This window comes from Triticum urartu, chromosome 7A, assembly GCF_056163025.1.
Source record: "Triticum urartu cultivar PI428250 chromosome 7A, HENAU_Tu73, whole genome shotgun sequence".
NCBI lineage: Eukaryota > Viridiplantae > Streptophyta > Magnoliopsida > Poales > Poaceae > Triticum > Triticum urartu.
In genome coordinates, this window is record NC_141879.1 from 57263846 (window position 1) to 57287561 (window position 23716).

The 23716-nt window shown below is 43.8% G+C and overlaps 1 long non-coding RNA gene across 6 annotated transcripts in view; it reads right to left on the reverse strand.

Annotated features, from left to right (window-relative positions):
• Window positions 1-545: 545 nt before the first annotated feature.
• LOC125531092 (uncharacterized) overlaps window positions 546-23716 on the reverse strand; it is a 35195-nt gene continuing 12024 nt past the window's right edge. For 2 of the 6 annotated variants that reach the window (XR_015611614.1, XR_015611613.1), the window contains exons 6-15: window positions 6490-6559; window positions 6106-6205; window positions 5389-5510; window positions 2645-3762; window positions 2498-2558; window positions 2294-2392; window positions 1979-2180; window positions 1675-1781; window positions 1313-1409; window positions 546-799 (exon numbers count right to left, since the gene is read on the reverse strand). This is a non-coding gene — a long non-coding RNA (uncharacterized LOC125531092). Of the gene's footprint in view, window positions 800-1308; window positions 1410-1674; window positions 1782-1978; window positions 2217-2293; window positions 2393-2497; window positions 2559-2644; window positions 3763-5388; window positions 5511-6105; window positions 6206-6489; window positions 6560-23716 lie in introns of all 6 variants that reach the window. The other 4 variants (XR_015611618.1, XR_015611617.1, XR_015611616.1 and 1 more) reach the window with 4 other exon arrangements.

Here is a 23716-nt window from a genome sequence, read left to right on the forward strand (position 1 = left end):
TTCTATTGGTGTTTTCAAGCCGTCGGTGATCTATCTGATAGCGACGGGGATGAGGAAAGAGTACTCTTCAGCTAGAGAGTCTCACAACACATATATATGGGTGAATATCACAAATTACTATCTCTGGCGGAAGGTTGTTGGGTTAGTATTGTTTTATACTAATTTATGTTGTAGCCGAGTGAGTGGTACTATGTTGTATAGTACACGCAGTAGTGCATTTCCATCTTATGTCCCGGGACATGTATATATCGACTGCCAGGCAGCTGCTACATGCTGGAATCACAACTACTAGATAGGAAATGCGGCTTGCCGCACCCGGCAGCACCGCTGCCGGGTACAAGTCATATCCAATCGTAATACAGTCATCGAGACATTGCAAATATAAAAAAATAGCATAATATTGCGGCCTGCCACACCCTATCCGGTTCCGTTTTAGCTAATCCGGTAATATACAATAGATATCTTGAGATGTTTAACTATCGAACATATGGTATATATTTATTCAGTCTAACAATCTGACACCTGGTAGTATAACTCAAAAAGCAAAAGATAATATTTACTTACAACAGTAATGGTCCAATGCAAAACATCAAATCTCGTTACAAACCATTGGTGCATTTGTTAAAAATTGTAGCATGAAATACCTAAAGATCAAGGTTCGGTACTATGTACCAAAAGCAGGCCATATAAGTTATTTATTTACACTGCTTTAATACATTGTACTAAACTATGTAGTTAGCTATGAGTAGCTTCTCCAAACACCTTGTCACCTGATTTGCTTGTGTTGCAATGGACGCATCTGTTGAAAGACATCTCGTGTTACCCAAATTATGCATATAGTGTGTGTATGTATAGCAAGAAAACAATTCATGCACTGACACCCTATGAAAGGTTTTGGACAGTGGGTGATAGGTGGTCCTCCTAATCCTTAAAAATGAAGAGAGATAAACTTAAAGCTTGGTGACTGTTTCAGAGGGCATGGTTATGTCCATCCTAACTCATGAGATCTTATGTGTTTTCAAATCACATAAGTTATTACTGGTCCTTTTCGTAACATAGTAAGATAAAAGTAAAAAAGCACAAAGATTATATGAGAAATTCAAATACTTCTAACCAAGTCCACGACCAGTTCAAATGTTTGGCTTATAGAATGATTGGATACTACACCACTGATAGTTTTAATAATAATATATGAGAAATTCAAATGCTTTTGATTGAGTCCACAGTGAGTTCAATGTCTGGCTGACAGGATGATGGGATACTACACTACTTCAAATTCAGACTCAGTAAGACTGCCAATTTACTTACTTACCCTCCCTCCCTCATGATGTGAAGTGTAGCAAAGTTTGGTGAGGTTAGGCCTAAACAGACATAAGAATCCATTGCATGTCGAGAATAAGCATGACGGCCTGCAGAGCGATTGACAAAACTACAATCAAGTGGTGACAAATTTAATAGAAAATTCACATGAGTATGCGCTCATGTATATCTATCATGTATCAAAGTATTTCTTCTTTTCTTATCATAACCAAACAAAAGCTCGAGAAAAAGCAAGGCGGCAAGCTTCATTGAAGCATTCAGATTAACAATAAACCCGGTCATCGTGTAATATTAAAAGAATAAATGGTGGATTCATGTGCGTTAGCAGTTGTGTGCAAGAGAATAATGAAGTACCTTAATCAGGCTTGACAAACACTGAAATCACTCGGGATAAACACCTGCTGGCCCCTCACATGCTCTTCTTGGTCATTATCTTGTTTTATGCGCAAGATTCCTTTGGCCTAAAAATGTAAAACTTAAATCAGAAAATTGATTCAGGCTTTTAAGAATTGATCACCACCAAGTTATACACATTGATCGATGAATACTAAAAAAGAGATCTGGTTTAACACATTGATCGATGAATGCCAAAAAAGAGATTTGATTTACCACATTGATCAAAGAATACTAAAAAGGTGGTCTGATTTAACTCTCATACCTTTAGCTGTGCTCTGGATGAGGTCGGTCGAACAGGAGAATGCGAGCATGGAGGGTGCGTCATGATCATTGAATTTGCAAAGGAAGTAGTCAATAAATGAGCAAGCAGTAATAGCTTGCATCCTCTATTTGAAGGTGCTGAGCACCAAAAGCTCCATCCTTTTTATTGTCCTTCCCTCAAACGCAGAATTTGCCTCAACCATCTTTCAAGCGAAAACCGTCGATTAATTGAGATGAAACTGAAAGAAATACCCTTTCAATGATGCATGTATGTATGCAGAGGTCTGTCATGAGATGAGATGCATCACTCACTGACCTGTAGGTCCACGGGGAGCTGCACATATGTCTCCTCCATCTTTGAAGCGAGAGATAGGCAAGCCACTGCCAAGAGATGTGTCACCCAAGCTTTGCCTTCCTGCCATGAGAAACCAATTCCTCCATGATCCCAACAACTTTATGGGATATTAGCAGGGTTTGCTTCAGTTGCTACTGAGATGATGATGATAATGATAAGACTTACAGGAAGGGGATAGACGGCATATTCAGGGTAAACTTCGTCCTGTTCTATACATCTCCAGCACCTAAAAATTGAAGAAGCTACATATTACAATCTTTTACGGCATCAAGAATATCAAACCCCAAAAAGCCAAGACAAACGTGCACGTACTCAGGTTTTCGCTGATCATATTTAAGATCATGTGAGACGTCTCACCATTAAGCACATAAAGCTTGAGACACGATGAAGTACATTACAAAATAAGACATGAACCATCTAAGCAATGTGATCAGCATAACTATTTCAAAATATAGGAATCTGCTTAAAAAAATTCTAATCTGATTTGGTGGCAACTCATGCTGCAACGATAAGTGCCCATGCATCTCATAAAATATAAAGCTTCTAGTTAATTTATAGGAAAATATGAAGGAAGCAAAGGGAAAAAATGAAGTATACTAAGGGCTGCAACTTAATTTCACACATCGCACAATCAGATATGAACATATATAGTGCCAAGTCAGCTAATTATTCAGTCCAGGGAGGTAAAATTCTTGCTAATTATAAAATTCTGCAACGCACGAGCTGCAAGGAAGTTGCTAAACACAATTAAGCATAGCTAATAGTTGTGTACGAAATGCATTCTAGCACAAAACCTACATAGCCAGTGGTAAAAAATAAACCTCGTGACCAAACTATATGATGTACCATCTTCTCTGCTCTAAAAATATATGGGTGCAGCAAGCACCTAAGTAAGAGATCATATCGGGATCAAATGACCAACAATTAGAAAAACCTACCACATAGCATAGAAAATTATGTGCAGATTTATGGGGTAAATAATATTCACTGATGCTTAAACCAACTAATATATATTCACTCACATGATTAGCACTTCAGTACAACATCATAATAGCTAGCATGATGCTCACTACAGTAGCATAAAAAGATATTTGTCACAGGTTCATAATAATAATGCCGGAACACATGCAAGTGAATAAAAATCATCAAAGAATGAGTTTCTTGATCATCGATGAAGAGTTAGAGATGCAGATTCTGAACTTCTTTTAACCAAACATGAGTCAATCAAGCTGCCCTTTTACTGGGATGGCAACGTAGATGTTCGTACAAGAATGACCTGAACCTTGGTTCTGGCTGGCTACAGATTTAGTCAATCAAATCGACCCTCCCTCATGAACAACACGCTCGTACTGAGCTGGTGATAGCCCAAGGTGTGCTCTAAGCATGTCAAGAACCGCCATGTGTGGGATCCTAAACACATGATGGGTATCCTGCAAGGACCAAGAACATAAAACATAAGGCTGCAAGGAACTGCATGAAGCAACTGTAATACAGTATGAGACAGCGAGCAGAGAAGCCATAGCTAAAAAGAAGAAGCCTCAGGCATAAGCCATTATACCGATAATAAATAGACATAAAGAATGACAAAAATATATCCTTGGCTGGTCAGCAAACTGATCGCGATGTGTTGTTACCATGTAATTTATGGAGCTGGCAACCTAACACGGCAGTACCATTTGTGATAATCCATTAAATTAGGGAAAAGCCTAAACTACCGATTCTGGTCAACGAAGCTTGACGTGCACATGTCCACTGGCTTATAATCTGAAATCAGTAATTCAAGAGCGCAAGGACGTGAGATGGTGCTCGCACGTAGCCGAAGTAGAAAATGGACCCAGCATCTTAGAAAAGTGCATAGGACCGAAAATGAGATAACAACTCTGAAGTAATTATAGTGCCTGCCCCATTATAAAGTCAGTTTACGACCACTGCTTAAAGTAGCAGGAAATTAAAAAGCCGTGCGTAGGTGTGGATATCATCACCAGCCCAAGCAAGGCAACAAATATGTGTTATGTAAATAATCAGCCATATCCAAGGCTACCTTCGACAGCAGGTTATAACCAAAATAAGAGATACAAAGAAAGATCCTTTCTTTGGGCCTTACTAAGATTTGAGAACCTTTTCTGCAGGTAAAAAACAATAAAAACACCGTACAGAAAACCCAGTAAGCATAGGCCCCTCTCCACAAGGCAGATTGTAGTATATTGCCTGAATCTAAACATTATTATTTAGCTACCGCTATTATGTATACCCCCTAGATTAGATATGTATTTGTCTGCACAGAGCATTTCCTTTGATTTTAAAAAACCGCTAAGCCACATACGGACTACACTAAAGCAGACCCCTCCCTCACTGCTATGCTTGCGCAACCTGAACTTGTTTACACCACTAAACAGATGGGGCAATCACCTTTAGGACAGATTGTGGATGCTTATTTAAGTGTGTGTCAACGAATTACAATTTCATATGTAGAAGTGGGTCAATTCAAGTTGGTAGCAAGCATTCGCATGGCCAATTAAAAAAGCATAGTTATGTCTAATAGAATCCGGCTTTCATCTCTGCCATATGGATCCCACCTCTCTATAGATGAATAAGAGAATTCCCAAAAAAGTATTCATTTCATACTGAATCTATACAACCAAATAATGCAATCAGTTAGAAAGGAAAATCCATCTAAAGATTACAATTAACAGGAAAAGAAAAATTATATAAGATCTACCTAAACCAAAGGCAAAGAATTCCTATCGGAGAGCAGACTAATGATAACAGTGTCACATATGTGCTACCCATGACAAAAAAGGTATGTGTTTCTACATTAGGATTGCATCCACCAATCATGCAAGCATCACATTGCACTTTTCACAGAGCAAATCAAGCATAAACAAATCATGGCATAGAAATTAGAGCAAACTACAGCGGCGGCGAGGCTAGCGCTAGAGCAGCAAGGCAAGGTTTCTACATTAGGATTGCATCCATCGATCATGCAAGCATCACATTGCATTTTCCACATAGCAAATCAAGCATAAAAAAGCCATGGCATAGAAATTAGAGCAAACCTTAGTGGTGGCGAGGCTGGTGCTAGAGCAGCAAGGCAAGGAAGCCAGGGAGGTGCTTCAACAAGTATTATGCCAGTACATGCGCCGCATAAACCTATGAACAAACCTACCTGCATTCAAAGCTACAGCAAATGCCATACAAATAAATCAGAGGAGCATAGTCTAAAAGGAGGCTAATGGAGCATCAATCATAAACTATTTGAAGCAAAACAATCAATAAATAACTTATTACCAGAAGCAATCTCATCCATATGGTTAATTAATCTGAAGTATCTGAAACTAACTTTCAAATTAGGGATAGAATTCAGCGTATATATGCTCTGGTATTTGTTGGATCCCAAGTAGCCTAGAGCAATTTTATAGCTGAGAGATCTTTAAAGAACTAACACGTCCATATAATTGAGAAAATAAAAATCAAATATCAACAACGCAAGTACATGGACTGAATACTTTCTCAGATTAATATATTCATTCAGACTTGTCACCGAATACCAGACGTTGAACTTGGCGAGCACAGCATATGTTAAGATAGGACAATATGACTAAACACAACAACGGAGCAAGTATCATTCAAGTAAACCAACACGACACACTTCAGTAATTGGGTTCAGGTGTGTGAACTGCGCGCGCGCACAAAGAGAGTGAGTGAATGAGTGTGTGGATGAGTCTCGGAGATAGATAGATAGATAGATAGAGAGAGAGAGATGGGGATCGTACCGGATCCAAAGCAATAGGTAGCCAAGCTGCGATAAATTCATCGACGGCGGCTCAGTTCCCGCGCCAGGCCGACCAGATCAGAGAGATCAACGCAAGGCATCTGAGAAGTAAAGGAGCAGAATATATTACTATGCAGCCTCTTTAAAGTTCAGAAGGAGAATCTCAAATAGAGTGACCATTGTAAACGATTTATGCACAACAATCAATAATGCAGAGGAATATAATGTGTATCTTTGGTGCATTATACTCAAATGGAAATTAATTAATGCCAATGACCATTTTTGAATGCCCAAGAACATTCAGCTATAACACACTCGATTATGCATGTGCAAAACCATGATAGTAACAACAGAAAAAGAATCAACGAAAAGAGAACCCACGCACCAGTTCCAATATTTTTCCTTGAAAACCACATGCCCCATCTTGTTTCCTCCTATAGTACAGAACCCTGACCCTGAAACATACAATAAAAATCAAATATAGTTCAGCCATTATTAGGTCAAAATGCATGCCTCTCCGAGAGAAATAAGTGCACACGACATCATTTGGTTGATCAGAAAGTTGGGGAGCACATTAGGTTCACTGAGATAGAAATGAAATTCAAAGGATTTGAAGCTAGTATTTGCCATCGTTCATGTCAGGACCCCGATTCCAAGTCACATCGATCTAGCCGGTAACACCTCATATCACTTTGTGGCCTCACGCACGGTATTCCCACGGGTGTCGCCTTACCATGGCCCGGGACCGTTTGCGCCTTTTGGCTCACGTATATGATAGTGTCGCTAGCATCCATATGACAGAGAACCCGGGGCGACATGGCTAGTCGTGAACCCAAAGTGGCACCAACCTATGGGGACAGGCATACATGAATCACATCGAGCATGTCGGTCAGCAGCGTGTGAATCCGGGCTGTAGCACTGGGCTAACAGGACTCCGGGAACCCGGGCTGTAGCAGGCTAGTCAGGACTCCGGATGTCACTGCGTGACATTTCCCCGAAGGGACAGACACAGGAACGAAGTGAAACACATGCCGGCCAGTCAAGTGCCCCGAGCAGTAGTGCTGGGCTAGCAGGACTCCGGTGAACCGGGCTGTAGCGGACTACTTTGGCTCATGGAAGCACTAGACTACATTTCTCCATAAGAGAGGCTGCCAAGGATAAACAACTAGATTGTCGGATCCCACACATACCAAGCATTTCAATCATACACACAATATGCTCGATATGTGTAAATACAACATGGCATCACAACATAACTCTACGACTCAAGTATTTATTCATTAGGCTCCGAGGAGCCAAGATATTACAAACATGGGTCTCATGACCCAACATTCAGAGCATATAAGTCAAACACATGCGGAAGCTTAACATGTCTGAGTACAGACATCTACAAATGAAAAAGACTAAGAAGCCTGACTATTTACAAGACCCTCCCAAGGGTACAAGATCGTAGCTGAGGTAACAAGCTAAATGCCGAAGTCCAAGCGGAACTGCTAGTGATACTGACGTCTCTCTACAAAACATAAATTAGGCAAACGTGAGTACACATGTACCCAGCAAGACTTACATCAGACCTAACTACATATGCATCATTATCAACGAAGGTATGGTGGAGTTTAACTGCAGCAAGCCAGCTTTGACTCGGTGGCTATCCTGAACCACGACTACAAGCAACTCTTTTGAGGTGGCGCACACGAGTCCACATATTCACCATCCAATACACCACTATGGATCCGCTCCCGTCTCCCTACGAGAAGACCGTCCATAGCACTCACACTTATCTTGCGAGTTTTAGAGTATCCACTTTCACTTGTCTATGAACTGTTATAGGCAACCCAGAAGTCCTTTACCGCGGACACGGCTATTCGAATAGATCATTTATAACCCTGCAGGGGTGTACTTCGTCACACATGTTTCCACCACTTAGCGTCTGCACACGGCATGTGCTTGGCGGACTTCAAGCGAAAGCCTACGTGGGTGTAGACCACGACCTGACTAACCACACAAGTCTCTAGTCCAGGTTTATCGCCTATTCGGGTTCCATCCGCAAGGAAATCCGGCCGGGGTGTTCTCAACGGCCCCAAACAATGTGTACAGGGTCCCGAGACACCAAACGGGCGCCCGACATACCCGGCCACAGTGTATCTACCGCATCATAGCCCACCCCTAGGGTCAGCGCTACGCACGGTCGCCAACACATAACCTACAAACACCAGAAACTAGTTGCAACTCCTGGACAGAGGACGAGAGGGTTCAATAAGTCGAGCGGGGTCAATAAGTCGAGCGGGGTCATTTTTCAGGGCCGAATGTGTGGTAGTAGCTGTTTCATGGATCACAAACACAGAACTCAGTTCCTGAGGACGGTTTCAGTGAGACAACCCACCATGTACTCCTACATGGCCTCTCACCGCTACCTTTACCAAATCGTGCTCACACACTTAGCTCACACACCGTAGGACATGTTTACACCCCTCCGATTCATCCCCGATGAACCAGACCTGACACGACTCTATGCAATAGCAGGCATGACAAACAAGCATGAATGAGTAGGCACATCAGGGCTCAAACAACTCCTACTCATGCTAGTGGGTTTCATCTATTTACTGTGGCAATGACAGGTCATGCAGAGGATAAGGGGTTCAACTACCGCAGCAAGTAAAAGATGAATCGTTGTTGTCCTAATGCAGTAAAAGAGAGCAGGAGCGGGAGAGTGGGATTGTATTGGAATGAGCAAGGGGGTTTTGCTTGCGTGGCACTTCTGAAGATATCATTGGGTCTTCATCAGTGTCAACGATCACAGCGTCGGTACAACGTTTATTGAGAAGGGACAAACACCGGCAACTGAGAAAGAACTCAATCAACACATGACTATATGCAACAATATGATGCATGCTATGACATGGCAATATGAATGTGTTTTGCACTAATGCATCTAGCAACAATTTAAATGAAGTCCATATGGACCAAGGGTTCATATGCAAACTCCATATTTAGCATTTAAAATGCCATTATCATGTTTTCACTTATACAGGGGGTATAAGTTGGTTGAACATGCATGAAAGTAGCATAAATGGATAGATTGGATTTTTCTGATAATTTTTCATATATAATTTATTTCATTTGGAGTTTCTATGATTTTTAGAAGTTTTGGGCATTTTCTGGAATTTCTGAATTATTTTAAATCCAGAAAATGATTAACTGCGTCAGCATTGCGTCATGCTGGCATCAGCAAGTTAACAGGGCTGTCCAAGTCAAACCTGACAGCTGGGCCCCACTAGTCAGTCTCACAGTTAACTATTTGGGTTAACTAGACTAACTAAACAACACTGGGCCCACTGGTCAGTGACTACCTAAACTAACTTAATTAAGTTTAGCTCTAACTAATTGGGTTAGCCGGGCGAGGCCCGCATGTCAGTGACTCAAGGGTCAAACAGAGGTCAACCTCGGGTCAAACCCGACGCTAACTGGGCTTTGACCCACTGCGGGGTCCGCTGTCAGTGACTAGGTGAGGTCCAGCTGGCGGGGATTAGCACTAATGACCCCGCCACGTCGGCTGTCACCGGAGTTAGCCGGCGGCGACCAAACCCGCGGCGGCAACGCGCCGGACTTGCAATAAAGGCGACAGGGGCGGTGGCTAAGGGCATCGGGGCGTAGCCCGGACTCGCCCGCATCTAGGGAGGTAGGTGGGTGGCCGTGGGGGCGCCGGAGCTCGCTGGAACGGAGCTCGCGGCGGCGGCCGGAGCTCGGGTGTGCTCGGGTTCGGCGCTGGGATGCACAACAGGGGCGTGGAGAGGGGCTACGGCCTCCTGGGAGTGTGGCAAACGCGGTGACACGCTCGGTTTCGAGCCCGCGTGGCTGTGGCCACGTCGACGGCGTCACCGACGGAGCAGAGTGCTCGGGCTCGGTGGAGATGGCGGCTAGGGGGCGCAACGGAGGCATAGAGGAGGGGGGTTAGGGGCAGGGGCTCACGGTGGATGCAGAGGTGGCCTCGACGTGCTCGGGGAAGCACCGGAGCGAGCGGGGCGGCGAGAGGCATCTCCGGTGGCCGGTGACGAAGACGATGAAGATGGCGTCGATGCAAGGCCTACGGTGATGCGTGGCCGGACGGAGAGGACGAGGGAGGCGTGGCGATGCTCGTGGACACGTCGGGGAGGCGAGGGGAGCATGGAGGCCGCGTCTACGGCGTACGGCGGCGACGAGCTCCGCTCGGGTGTGCTCGGGAGAGGGAGCAGAGGGCGAGGGGGGAGAGCAGAGAGTGAGGGAGAGGAGCAAGGGGTCACGGGGCGTCTCTGTGGCGTCGCTAGAAGGCCCGGGGAGGAAGCAGGAGGTGGCCAGGGCGAGCACGCGCGCGGTGACACGCCCTCCTGCCTACTGGCAGGAGGTGGAAGACGACAGGGAGGTGGAGGTGGGCTGGGCTGGCTTTTCCCGGCTGGGCTGCTACAGTGGTGGGTCGGTTGGCCCACCAGGTAGGTTCTCCCTCTTTCTCTTTTAATTTTGTTTTCTATTAATCTGTAGTCTTTAGGGCTTTATTAAAAATACTTAGACACTTCCAAAAATCACCAAACTGCTCATGCTCACTGTATGGAATAAACCCAACATGGAACATTTCAGTTTAGGATTATTTGGACATTATTTCTTATATAACAGAAATAATTCCAACCCAAATATATTATTGATTTAAATCAAAGGCCCAATAAATTATTTCTGTGACTCCAAAAATATTGGTTTGAATTTCACCTCATGCCAATATTTTCACAGAATAACAAGAACATTTTCTTGGACTCATTTGATGAGATTTAAATGTTGGTTATTTTTAGAGGTTTTTTGAGGCTTGGAAAAGTCCTCAATTCAAATTTCAATTGAATTTAAACATGATGGAGCAACCAAACTAGTCCAAGGCCAGGGTAAAGCTAGGGCTGTGACAACTCACCCCCACTAAACAAGAATCTCGTCCCGAGATTCAAGACGTGAGGTAAGAAGACAGAGGGGGCACAAGACCAACACAAACTTCACGATCCAAGTTGCACCTCATAAAGTTGTTGATTCGTAGCATACGTTGATCTTGACATCCTCGCTTTCAAGATCTTCATCCAACATGTGGTCAACAGAGCGAGACATGTCTACATGGATGGATCATCCTAATGATCACAAGACCAACTCACGGAATGACATGTTGAAACATCTTGAGTTGAGACACCAAACACATCGAGAGGGATGGAAGAACAAACGACGTGGTTTGATTTGGTGGAACAATTCCACGCTTAGAAAGATGGTGGATGGTGTCAAGGTGGCGAGGAAATAATTGCCATGGTCCCGTAACGGGGCACCTTGGGAAAGGTGACTCGTTGGATTGTTCCCTTAAGTGGCAAAAAGAATTACTTTTGATCTATTGATCATTGAAACTCTTCATACCAGCTTAAGGCAATTACAATTGATCGTTTGGAAGAGTTCGAAGGAGTGGCATACTCAGACTAAGATGGATGATGTGGATTACCTTGTTGAAGACAACGCAATGGATGATTTTGCTTATCATCGGAAATGGATGGGACCCATGGTAGGACCACTTTTGAAGATGACCCTAAACAGTAATTACGGAGGTGCAAGCTGGGAACAAAATGCAAATGCTAGGAATGATTCTAGTAACTGGGAATAACTCAACGAGAGTGATTCCACCATTCGAATGGTCATAGCTTAATCGAGGAAACCAAGAGCACAAGAATCCCTAAGGAACAACTTATAGGATAAGCCGCATGAAATCCTCGCGGAGAAGATAGACAAATTGTCCAATCAAGATACTATAATGATAGATTCTCCGGCTAGGTGCGTCGGCCAGAACTTCAACCTTGTCGGGACCTACATCATAGATCTTGGAGAAGTTCCAACCATCATATCTGCCTGAGATTCAGATCTGGTTGGTAACGGGATATTTCAGATAACATGTCCAGAAAGAAAGTTTGCAACACAATCCGACGAAACGATGTTGCGAGATTCTTGGGATTTGAACTACGATAGGAAACTCCAAAACATGAGCGAGTTCTGCTACACACATGTGAACACGTTGTCCAAGACAAGAATGGCCACACAGTAGTCTTATAATAAAACACTATCGAGTTCAGGTGGGGAACCATCATCGAGGATATCCAAAGTCCTTGCATGAGGCATGCTCTTAGGAAGGAACTTCTTCTCCTTGAACAATTCAATCAGTGGCTTGGTGTGCTAGGGACACATATAGAATGAAGGTTGCAAGTCTCCAAACCACAGAATACTTCGCACGTATGCATGACTGATTTGGGATGATTCCAGAGGAAGCAAAACAAACTTTCTCAAATCCACGGCGGCAACTTGCATCAAATGCACGTGATTCAAAGGAAGTCACTTCTTTCATCCAAGCATATGCTTCATGAGCTAGCATGAAGAAATGCTTACAAAAGTTTCCAACACTAGCTTAATGTTCAACATGAATCATCGAGGAGGTAAGATTCTACTGATGGGCTCAACAACAACTCATCGGGATTTCCATATCACTGGAATTCCACCATTATGTGAACAAGGTGATAGCATTGGTCAGACCCAAAAAGATATAATAGTGTATGCTCGAGCAAACCCACGAGTAAGACAACATTATGAACATCGTTGGTTCTCATTTGACTTGACGATAGCCCACACTCAAATCAAGGTTTGGGCAAGACGATAGATTCAACAACCGATCACGAGGAACAATCGATGAAAATATCATCTTTCTTCAACACACACACACAAGGATATCCCTCTGGAATGAACTGAGCCGGACAAGCTTTCATCTTCCAACTCTCCAGGTTGTTGTTTAGCTTAACCAACTAGCTCAGGGGTATCCAACATGGATTCTTGGAGAAAGAGTGGTTTATTGGAAAACCAACTTGATCACGAATTCAACATATCGGTCAGGTGACAACCTGGTAATACTTCTGAGAAGATATTCGGAACATCACGAACCACCGATATGTTATTAAGCTCGAGAACAATCTTGCTTTTCAGAGCAAGGTGATATGATCAAATAAGCAAGGGATTGAATAATCCTAACTCATTGATCGAAGAATGCACTGGAGATAAGGACTAGGTGGCACAATCTATCTTAGAATGATGATTCCATAACCAACACGCTAAGAATGAGAATATTGTCCATTTACTACCAAGCAACGAGTTGCTCGGAGTATTGATTTCACACATCACAATTCACTTGTCGGCATTCCGGTTACAACAACACGATGACCGAGGAATGAATGATGATGGTGAGAAGTATCACTGCATCAAGAATTCATAAGAGATGGTGCAATTCCTATGATATTCTTGACATAAAGAGGGCAACACTCCAAGGTAGAACAGAACAAAAGCTGGATTGGAATTTTGATCTACGGGATACAACTACTTTGACCCATTCCTATATATGGATGAGGTACTGGGGTTTGTTTCGCCTAGTCATTCTGAAATAGAACGGCTCGACGGACCACAAGAATAATAGGCACTGATGAACGAATGCTCACATACTCTTGACTATCAATTGATAGATGAAGGTCGGAATATAAGGGAAGGGGGCAACTCAAAGGAACATATAACTTTCTGAGTTGTGGATGCATAGATTAGTATGTCGAATGAGTTCAACATATTTCTTCCGGATAACCCATGCGGAAAGGTAGGGTTGGTAGAGTCACAACATAGAATGGAGAACTCATCAGGAGCACTCTGACGTGACCTTTTGGTTCAAAATAACTCCTGCCAAGAATGGTTCATGGTAATTGGAAGAAGGATGTACCACGAACCTCGAGGACTATCGCAAAGGTTACTAATATCCTAAAGGAACTAGCAACACTATCAACATGAGGTAAGTAGGGTGAATCTTGGGTCAAGAACCCAGGAGTAGAATACCTTCTACTAGATGGCATCACGGGATGCTTTCGAGAATGGTGGCCAGAATCATCACACTGGGGATACAAAGCATTGCTAGATTACTAGGTGATCCTCTAAGACACCTAGAGTCATAATACTAGCTCCAACCTATATGTCGAGGCAACAGAGTGCCTCAACTCACCGATTAGTGTGGTTAATCTGGCCCAAAAGGGATATCAGGAATGGGAAGAAAGGATTTGCAAATGCATCAGACTATTTAGAGACCTAGGATGACTCGGACAACATAACAACTATAAATGCTCAAAAGATTTGAGACATCCTGCAAAATGGTGGCATACCCACTCAACAACACAATATCAAGGTTCTGAGGCCAGCTATGAACATATGGAAGTAGTAGGAACTGAACTGAGGCTTAAACTCAACAATCCTAGGCAACTACGGTTTAGTAACACGTCATCCTGAGAGATAGAAGAGAAGCCTAGTTCTTAACCCCCGCAGAAAAGAAGAGGGTGACTCAGATCAGAAGGCATAAGGTATACGGAGTAAAAGGAGCCTTACGTTCCCTTCCACAATCAATTCCCCTACATAACTAAAGCATTTCTAGACACAACTTCGACCGGTTTGGCTTGGCAATCCTACAAGCAGTCAGGCTCTGATACCAATGCTGTCAGGACCCCGATTCCAAGTCACATCGATCTAGCCGGTAACACCTCATATCACTTTGTGGCCTCACGCATGGTATTCCCACGGGTGTCGCCTTACCATGGCCCGAGACCATTTGCGCCTTTTGGCTCACGTATATGATAGTGTCGCTAGCATCCATATGACAGAGAACCCGGGCCGACATGGCTAGTCGTGAACCCAAAGTGGCACCAACCTATGGGGACATGCATACATGAATCACATTGAGCATGTCGGTCAGTGGCGTGTGAATCCGGGCTGTAGCACTGGGCTAACAGGACTCCGGGAACCCGGGCTGTAGCAGGCTAGGCAGGACTCCGGATGTCATTGCGTGACATTTCCCCAAAGGGACAGACACAGGAACGAAGTGGAACACATGCCGGCCAGTCAAGTGCCCTGAGCAGTAGTGCTGGGCTAGCAGGACTCCGGTGAACCGGGCTGTAGCGGACTACTTTGGCTCATGGAAGCACTAGACTACATTTCCCCATAAGAGGGGCTGCCAAGGATAAACAACTAGATTGTCGGATCCCACACATACCAAGCATTTCAATCATACACACAATATGCTCGATATGTGTAAATACAACATGGCATCACAACATAACTCTACGACTCAAGTATTTATTCATTAGGCTCCGAGGAGCCAAGATATTACAAACATGAGTCTCATGATCCAACATTCAGAGCATACAAGTCAAACACATGCGGAAGCTTAACATGTCTGAGTATAGACATCTACAAATGAAAAAGACTAAGAAGCCTGACTATTTACAAGACCCTCCCAAGGGTACAAGATCGTAGCTGAGGTAACAAGCTAAACGTCAAAGTCCAAGCGGAACTGCTAGTGATACTGACGTCTCTCTACAAAACATAAATTAGGCAAACGTGAGTACACATGTACCCAGCAAGACTTACATCAGATCTAACTACATATGCATCATTATCAACGAAGGTATGGTGGAGTTTAACTGCAGCAAGCCAGCTTTGACTCGGTGGCTATCCTGAACCACGACTACAAGCAACTCTTTTGAGGTGGCGCACACGAGTCCACATATTCACCATCCAATACACCACTATGGATCTGCTCCTGTCTCCCTACGAGAAGGCCGTCCATAGCACTCACACTTATCTTGCGAGTTTTAGAGTATCCACTTTCACTTGTCTATGAACTGTTATAGGCAACCCAGAAGTCCTTTACCGCGGACACGGCTATTCGAATAGATCATTTATAACCCTGCAGGGGTGTACTTCGTCACACATGTTTCCACCACTTAGCGTCTGCACACGGCATGTGCTCGGCAGACTTCAAGCGAAAGCCTACATGGGTGTAGACCACGACCTGACTAACCACACAAGTCTCTAGTCCAGGTTTATCGCCTATTCGGGTTCCATCCGCAAGGAAATCCGGCCGGGGTGTTCTCAACTGCCCCAAATGATGTGCACAGGGTCCCGAGACGCCAAACGGGCGCCCGACATACCCGGCCACAGTGTATCTACCGCATCATATCCCACCCCTAGGGTCAGCGCTACGCACGGCCGCCAACACATAACCTATAAACACCAGAAACTAGTTGCAACTCCTGGACAGAGGACGAGAGGGGTCAATAAGTCGAGCGGGGTCATTTTTCAGGGCCTAATGTGTGGTAGTAGCTGTTGTAAGTGCATCTAGTGCCACCCCTAGTTGGTTTTGGAGTATTGACGACAAACCTAGTTGAGGGACTAATGTGTTTGTGAGAATTGCAGAAAAACACAGGTAGAAGTCCCTCACTGATTCGGTTTTACTACCATAGATGACCCCTAAAAATGTATGAAGACATTGAAGACAATGGTGGTTTATGAAGATATTCATATTGAAGACAATGACATGAGAAGACTCCCTATGAAGCTTATGGAACTCGAAGACTTAGATCCTTCGTAGTTTTATTTCATGTTGTGTCATAGGAACCACCGTACTGTTAAGTGGGGTCCAAGAGAACCAGTCAGAATGACTGAAGTGATGCCTAATTCAAATCCTATGTCTTCGAGCGAAGACTATGAGAGCAAATCTTGTCCAGAGTCAGACAAGTCAGCTTTACTTGTAGCCCAAGTAAAGTTGCCGTGTGAGTTCAAAATTCGACCGTTGGTACACGTGTCAGTTCCTTAGTGACCCAGGGTCATTTCGGACAAATCAGGTCGGGTTGCCAAGTGGCTATAAATAGCCCACCCCCACAACCATAAACGGTTGGCTGCTCAGATTTCAGTGCACGGATTTTGTCGTTTGAGAGCAACCCACCTCGAACCCTTTGAGAGAAAATTCCTAGCGAGGAGAAAAGCCCTAACCACCCAGAGCCAGAGTAAATTGGGCATCACTTAAGTCTTCGTGTCTGAGTGATCTGAAGACTTATTACACTTGAGGACTATGCATCCTCCAGACGGTTAGGCATCGCGTTCAGAGCATCCAAGAGAAATTGTGGATTGCCAGTGAACGAAGTCTGTGAAGGTTTGGAAGTCGCCTGAAGACTTACCACGAGTGATTGGACGAGGTCTGTGTGACCTTAGTTCAAGGAGAATACGGAGAGGACTGGGTGTCTTGGACTAAGTGTCCTTGACTGGGTGTCCGGGACTGTGTGTCTTTTGGTTTAAATACCTAGCCGCTCCAACCAGACGTACAGTTGTCACAGCAACTGGAACTGGTCCAACAAATCATTGTCTTCAACGTGTCACTGGTTTCATCTTCACTTCCTTTGACTTACTGTTATTCAATGTGAAGCCATTGCATGCTTGCTTTATCTTTTATCTTCACAACATGAATGTATGATCTGTTTGGCTTCATAACTTCTTCCTACCTGATCCTTATTACACTGAAGCTGTTTGTCATTGTGCTTTCACTCAATTGAATACATGACCATGGCTGCCCTAGTGTAATCTAACTTCCGCTGCTTAGTAATAGGCATAATCTTCACTGTTTGTCTTCATAACTTTCACGTTTTGAAGACTTTTATAAAAATCGCCTATTCACCCCCCCTTCTAGTCGATATAACGCACTTTCAATTGGTATCAGAGCTAGGTGCTCCCTTGTTCTGTGTGATTCGGTTTAACCACCTGGAGTTTTAGCTATGTCGACTGCAGGGATAATCAAAGTCTCCGCTGCTTGCCCCGTCTTCGATGGAACTGAATATCCCTACTGGAAGAATAAGATGCGCATGCATCTTGAAGCCATTGATGTCGACCTATGGTATGTCGTCGAGAACGGCATTCCCAAGGCTGGAGAAGGTGTCACTGCTGCTGATGTCAAGAAATTCGTTCAACTGGACTCTACTGCTAAGAATATCATCTGTGGTCATCTGACCAAAGGACAGTATGGCCGTGTGAGTGCCTTGAAGACATCCAAACTGGTCTGGGACTGGCTCTCCAAAGTTAATGAAGGCATCTCAATCCAGAGAGATCAAAGAATCAGTGTCCTTCGCAATCTCTTCAACCTCTTCAAGCGAAATGACAATGAGAATGTCCAGCACACATTTGACAGACTTACTGACATCACAAACGAGCTTCAAGCCCTAGGCGCCACTGAGATCACCAAACATGAAATCGTCAAGACGCTGCTGAGATCACTTGATAGTTCGTTTGACATCCTGGCCCTGATGATTCAAGAACGTCCTGATTTCAAGACACTCGATCCGTCTGACATACTTGAGAGGCTCAACACACATGAGTTTCAGCTTTCTGAGAAAAGAGATATCTACGGTCCAAACTATGGGCGAACTCGAGCCTTGAAGGCAAAAGCTGTCTCCTCATCTGAAGAAGAATCTGACTGCAGTTCTGATGATCCTGAAGACATTGGAAGAGAACTTGCAATGCTAGTGAAGAAGTTCCAAAAATTCACCAAGAAGAAAGGCTTCAGAAAATCTTCACGATCAAGCTCAAGGAATGATGAAGCTTCTGCTCATGACTACAAGAAGAAAACATGTCACAAGTGCAAGAAAACTGGACACTTCATCTCTGAGTGTCCACAGTGGGACAATGAGAACAGAAGGAAGAAGAAGAGCAAGGAATATGATTCTGACGACAAGAAGAAGAAGAAATACTCAAAGTCTTCTTCCAAGTCTTCATCAAAGTCTTCATCACACAAGAAGAGCTCATCTGGCAAGGCACGTGCGTTTGTTGGAAAGGAGATGGATTCAGAGGAGGAGTCCGCATCTAAAGAGGCAGAGGTGGAGTCTGAGGAGGAGTCTGATTCTGGCATTGCGAGTCTGGCTACAGCATACGTCGCCAAGTCCATCTTCAACACTGAAGACAATGACTACATCACAGACACCGACGCAAATGACAAGAACGACTCCACTCCTACCTACTGCTTCATGGCGCGCGGTGCCAAGGTAAACACACGCACTACTCGCTATGAAACATCTAGTGACGATGACTCTGAATGTGATTCAACACCTAGCTACAAAACACTTGCTAAAATTGCAACTGAACAACAGAAAGCCCTGGAACATATTCAAAAACTGTTAGACAGAAGCGATGATCTGTTGGGTGCTGAAATGACTCGATCTGAATCCTTAATTGAAGACAAAAAAACCTTCACGTTAAGTATCAGGAACTTGAAGATCGTCTTGAGACTCTCTCAACTACTCATGAAAAGCTTTCCTATGATTATCTTCAAAAGAAGCAAGATCTTGAGAAGTTGAGAGCGGATCATGAAGATCTTCAAAAGGAAAATGAGTCACTTCGCTCCGAACAGATCAGTCCCGCTCAGGAAGGATTTGAACCACCATGTCTTAAATGCATTGAGCGTGATAATGCTAATTCTGTTGCTGAATGTTCCACTGCTACTACTGTTGCAATATCTTCAACTGTTAACGTGGTAACTAATCCCTCTCCTGAGGATACCACTGCTATTGCTGATGAGAATGCTAGGTTGAAGACATTGCTTGAAACGGGAATGTACAAAAGTTTGAAAGGGCATCAGACACTATGTGATGTCCTTAAGAAGCAGATTCTGAACCAAAACCCTAGGAAAGAGGGTGTTGGGTTCGTGAGGAAAATTAATGCAGATGGCTCTTACTGGAAACTTGAGCAGTACCCCAAAACCACATGGGTTGCTGCAAAGGAATCCTCAGCAGATCCATCCAATCTGTCTGGCTTCACTTGTGCTAACCCCATTATCATTGATGAATCCTTTGATGCAAACTATAAACTGTTTAAGAATCAGAATGGTGAAGTGTTTGCCAGGTACATTGGTACTAACTGCAGGAATGGACCTCCTATGAAGATGATCTGGGTTCCGAAAAAGTGTCTGGAAAATCTTCCTGTGAATGTCTTCATGACACCTCACTTGAAGAAGACAAACCTCAGACCAAAGGCTTCATACGGTCCAATGGCATCATACAAACAGAGGACACACCTGAGTCACACTAACGCAAATGTTTTGCAGGGAAACCATACTCAGGCATATGGATATGAGAGCGGTTCATCGAACCATCATGTTCATATGACCAAAATTTATTCTGCTTATTCCTATGAGTATTATTGTCCCCCCTGCTAGACTATTTGCTAGGGCTCCAAAGCCAAAATTCTCAGATGCTGCACTTAGACTTATTGCTTCTAAGCCACCCTTGAAGATGTGGGTGGTTAAGAAAGCTTAACTCTCTTTTGCAGGGAAAGGTCTCCAGCAGAAAAACAAAATCTTCTGATGCTATTGCTGGGGACCTTAAAAATCTTGTAGGGCGCAAGATAAAATGCCCGAATGGCATCATTATGTACTTTGCTCCTGAATCGCTTGCTACTCTCCCTATTAGTACTAATCTGGATCTAAGTTTTCATAACCCACTGGTTCGTCAAATGTTTATGCTTCACAACTCTCTTCGTGAAGCCTATCCCCCTAACTGCACTGTAGGGTACGACACCAGCGACTTCAAAGTCTTCAGAATGGATTATTGACAGTGGGTGTACAAATCACATGACTGGCAGAAGAAGCCTTCTTATGGACTCAACTTTACGTCCATCCGACAAGAGTCACATCACATTTGCTGACACTGGTAAAAGTAAGGTATTGGGTCTAGGTAGAGTTGCAATCTCAAAGGATCAACACATGGATAAAGTCATGCTTGTTGAATCCCTTGGCTTCAACTTAATGTCTGTCTCAATGCTTTGTGATTTGAATATGATTGTAATGTTTGGAAAATATCGTTGCCTGGTGCTAATGGAATCTGACAAATCTCTAGTGTTTGAAGGGTATCGAAAAGGTGATTTGTACGTGGTAGATTTCTCAGCAGGACCACAACTCGCAGTATGTCTTCTTGCAAAAGCTTCAGAATGCTGGCTTTGGCATCGAAGGCTTGGGCATGCTGGCATGAGGAACCTCCACACCCTTGCGAAGAAAAAGCACGTCATAGGCATCGAGGGCGTCAAGTTCAAGAAAGATCATTTATGTGGTGCCTGTGAAGCAGGGAAAATGACAAGGGCAAAACATCCTTCGAAGACAATCATGACTACTACACAACCCTTCAAACTGCTTCATATGGATCTTTTCGGTCCCACTCACTACTCAACTTTTACTAGTTCTGCTTGCCTCTATGGCTTCGTCATTGTTGATGATTACTCTAGATATACTTGGGTACACATAATCCTTTACAAGACTGAAGTGTAGGATGTCTTCAGACGCTTCGCCAATCGAGCCATGAACAATTTTGGCGCCAAGATAAAGCACATCAGAAGTGACAATGGCACTGAATTCAAGAACACTGGCCTTGATACATATCTGGATACCTTGGGCATCACACATGAATTCTCAGCTCCATACATGCCACAGTAGAATGGCGTCGTCGAACGCAAGAACAGAACACTCATTGAGATGGCCAGAACAATGCTAGATGAATACAAGACTCCAAGAAAATTCTGGACTGAAGCCATTGATACTGCATGCCATACAATCGATCGTGTTTATCTTCACAAGCTTCTGAACAAGACATCTTATGAACTCCTAACTGGCAAGAAGCCAAATGTCAGTTACTTCAGAGTATTTGGTGCAAAATGCTGGATCAAGGACCCACACCACACCTCAAAGTTTGCACCAAAAGCACATGAGGGATTCATGCTTGGATATGGAAAGGATTCGCACTCCTACAGAGTCTTCAATCTCTTCCACTACAAAGTGGTTGAAACTGTGGATGTGCGGTTCGATGAAACCAATGGATCACAAAGGGAGCAATTGCCAAATGTGCTAGATGAAGTTCCAGCTAGTGAATCAATCAAGCTTATGGGAACTGGAGAGATTGTACCTTCTGAAGCTCATCCTGAAGAAGAACTTATCATCTCAGCACCTGATCCACATGAAGACAATGCTCAGCCTGAAGATATACCTCCAAATGACAACACAGATCAGCAAGAGCAAAGTCTTCTCCCTTTACATCCTCGTGTTGCAAATGAAGTACAGATTGACAGAATACTTGACAGCATCAATGCACCTGGCCCACTCACTCGTTCAAGGGCAACTCAGCTAGCAAACTTCTGTGGGCATTTCGCATTCGTCTCAATATCAGAACCCAAGAAAGTTGAAGAAGCCTTCATGGAACCTGAATGGATTCAAGCTATGCAAGAAGAGCTTCAACAGTTTGAGCTGAATAATGTATGGGAACTGGTTAAGCGTCCTGATCCACGGAAGCACAACATAATAGGCACCAAATGGATATACCGCAACAAGCAAGATGAGCATGGTCAAGTTGTCAGAAACAAAGCTCGTCTCGTTGCTCAAGGATATACTCAAGTGGAGGGCATTGACTTCGATGAAACATTTGCTCCTGTGGCTAGGCTTGAAGTCATACGCATACTGCTGGCCTATACAAATCATCATAACATACTTCTATATCAAATGGATGTGAAAAGTGCCTTTCTCAATGGCAAGATTGAAGAAGAAGTGTATGTTGCACAACCACCTGGCTTTGAAAATCCAAAACATTCTGATATGGTATACAAGCTCAACAAGGCACTGTATGGCCTCAAACAAGCCCCTAGGGCCTGGTATGATACACTCAAGTACTTTCTGAAGAGCAAAGGCTTCATACCTGGTTCCCTGGATCCCACTCTTTTCACGAAGACATATGATGGTGAACTGTTTGTGTGCCAAATATATGTGGATGACATTATCTTCGGCTGCACCAATCAGAAGTATAGTGAAGAGTTTGGATATATGATGCAAGAGCAATATCAGATGTCCATGATGGGGGAGCTGAAGTTCTTCCTCGGTCTTCAGATACGGCAACAACGCAACGGCATCTTCATATCTCAAGAGAAATATCTTAAAGAGTGCCTGAAGAAGTTCGGTATGCAAGATTGCAAAGGCTTCACAACGCCAATGCCAGCCAAACATCATCTAGGTCCTGACGACAATGGTAAAGAGTTCGATCAAAAGGTATACCGCTCCATGATTGGGTCTTTGCTTTATTTATGTGCATCTAGGCTAGATGTCATGCTTAGTGTTTTCATGTGTGCTCGATTTCAAGCGGCACCAAAGGAGTCGCATCACTTAGCTGTGACGCGAATTCTTAGATATTTGGCTCACACCCCAACTCTAGGATTATGGTATCCAAAGGGCTCAGAGTTTGATTTGGTTGGATTTTCGGATGCTGATTATGCTGGTGACAAAGTTGATCGCAAGTCTACATCGGGCACATGTCACTTTCTGGGACGATCACTTGTATGTTGGTCTTCAAAGAAGCAGAACTGTGTATCTCTCTCCACTGCTGAATCTGAATACATTGCTGCTGGATCTTGCTGTGCTCAGCTTCTGTGGATGAAGCAAACACTCAAGGATTATGGCATTCATCTGAAGCAAGTGCCACTTTACTGCGACAACGAAAGCGCTATCAAGATTGCCAACAACCCAGTTCAGCACTCGAAGACAAAGCACATTGAAATTCGCCATCACTTTCTCAGAGATCACATTGTGAAGGAAGACATTGATATCATACACGTCAGCACTGAAGAGCAATTGGCAGATATCTTCACCAAGACCTTGGATGAGAAGAGGTTTTGCAAGTTACGGTGTGAGCTAAATATCTTGGAATCCT